Raw genomic sequence first — 2,500 nt, forward strand, 5'->3', positions numbered from 1 at the left:
AATACAAAAACTAATACTTCTAATAATAATATCATTAATAATAATGATAATGATAATTGATAATGATGATAATAATAATAATAATATTAATATTAATACTAATACTACTACTAATAATAACAGTAATAATAATAATAATAATAATAATAATAATAATAATAATAATAATAATAGTAATATTAATTATGATAATAATAATAACAATAGTAAAAATAATGATAATGATAATGTTGATGATCACAACAATAGCAATAATAAAAACATTGCTAACAATAATAATGATTATAATGTTATAAATAATAGAGTCAATGTTGATAATAATAATAACAACTACAATGATATGATAATAAAGATAACAGAAATAATGATAGAAATGATGATAACAGTAATAATTATAATAATGGCAATAATTTTGATAATAATAACAATATGATGATAATAGTAACAAATGATAATGATGATAAAAATATTAATGATAGTAGCGACAAAATAACAATTATAATAATGATAATGCTATTGATGGTAAAAAAAGGCTATTGATAATGATAATACTAATAACAATCATGATAAGGAGAAAATAACGATAATAATGACATTAAGGACGATAGGAATAATAATATTTATAATAATAATGATAAGGATAATAGTAATGAGAATGATCATAGCAACAATTTCTTTGCCTTTTCATTGATAAATTGATTAAGATTATCGGATTACGGATGATAAACATGTTCACGAAGATTTTAACAAGACTTAAAATTGTGTTTAAACATCGCTTAGATTTAAGCGTGTGTTCTGTGGTTACATGATACACGTCACCGTAATTTGAGAACGAAGATAGAACATAACATAAGGCAGTATCACGTCCCGGAGGCCCTGTGTGGAAGGTCGTTTTAGCCCCCATGTGCGCGCGCGACCCCAGCAGCCCTCAAACCTCAAAAAATATGGCCTGTAAATGTATTTGTAAGCAATAACCTCCATTTTTGCCGGCTCGTAAACACTGTAGTTACGAAGAATTTTGCCGCTGAACATGAATAAATACCATTGACGCGCTTGGTCTGGTCGGGTCGGTTCATTTTCCATTCAGGAGCATATAGACAACTGCCCCTAGGAATTATTCACTTCGAGATATTCTACATGGGGAATATGACTCTTAGTAACAGCTATTTTATTCATGTACTAATTTAGTATCGCATTCCGTTGGGAGATATTCTGGAAATGCGTTACACATTCATGTGCATTCACACAGACGTGGAAAATATACACACACACGTGTGTATATATGCATTACATATATATATGTGTATGTGTGTTGTGTGTGTGTATGTGTGTCTTTTGATAACCTCCGCCAAGGAGATTATGCCTTTCGTAGCGCTGGTTTGTTACTTGATTTGTTTATTCATTGTCTACTGTCTTGGCGAAAGTCTGCACTGTCTGAGTGCTTCTAGTTTTGAGTAGGATACATGAGATATATGTAAAAGGTATTATCGGTAGGTTTGAGAATTAATGGGGCGCAATTCACTTCTGAAACAGTCTCAAGTATTTTATGATTTTTTAAACATCCCTAATAAAATCACGGTGCACACTCGAGGCCATAACAGCCAGACACACGCACTATGACACGCTCATTTACCGCTGCATAAATCCGCCTTTTATTCTTCAATGAGACGGCAGGGCGTGCAGGCCAGTGGAGCCGTCCTCCTGTAGACCCGATCGCCGCTCCCCTTACAGAGGTTGTGTGCCGCTTCTGGTTCAATTCTACCAACTGATCGGACTTAGGCCCGTACTTTTAAAACCTTTCGCCAGGGCTGGCGAAAGGTTTCGCCGGGCGATCCGGAATTTCGTACTATTAAAATCATGCCTGGCGAACGTTCGCCAGGGCTGGCGAAAGATCATATTGGAACAGCCTGGCGAAGCAAAGGCGCGAGAGCTGTTTGAATACCATTTTCTTGCTTTCAAATTATAAATTAGTAACATATTTGTGTATGATATGATGTAGGAATCACATTGAAATTCTAAAATATCTTAAAATCATAATTTATTATGAAATAACGTATATACGTATTTTTTTTCAAGACCTTCGATGTTCCAGTCGAGAGCTCAAGACATCAGCTGTATTCCTACCCCCCTACCCCTACCCCCCACCCCCGAGATGACTTATTTAGATTTAGGTTGTTGTTATTTTGGTTGTAGGGATAATGTTCTTTTCACAAATGTTACCAAAAGTGTTTTGATGTTGGCATGTTTACTTTTGGCTATAGAAACATAGCTGTAGTGCTCCACCGCCCTATAATGAGGCGTGTCTAATGATACCCTTGTAGGCCTACAGTTCAACATCTTATATCAGTTAGGAATAGTAAAATAGTAATTTTTAAACTCTTTTGTTAAAGTATAGAGTTATTTTTTGTATAAAAGTATAAAGTTGATATAGTATAGTATAAAGTACTTTTAAAACCTTTCTCCAATGCTGGCGTTCGCCTGGCGAAGCTTCGCCAGGCGA

The 2,500-nt window shown here is 34.1% G+C and overlaps 1 protein-coding gene across 1 annotated transcript in view; it reads left to right on the forward strand.

Moving 5' to 3' along the window:
• Positions 1-2,500, forward strand: part of LOC113817464 (glutamate receptor) — a 7,503-nt gene that overhangs the window by 1,078 nt on the left and 3,925 nt on the right. The gene's annotated exons all lie outside the window — the stretch shown is intronic.

The sequence above is a fragment of the Penaeus vannamei genome, chromosome 31, assembly GCF_042767895.1.
Source record: "Penaeus vannamei isolate JL-2024 chromosome 31, ASM4276789v1, whole genome shotgun sequence".
Classification (NCBI taxonomy): domain Eukaryota; kingdom Metazoa; phylum Arthropoda; class Malacostraca; order Decapoda; family Penaeidae; genus Penaeus; species Penaeus vannamei.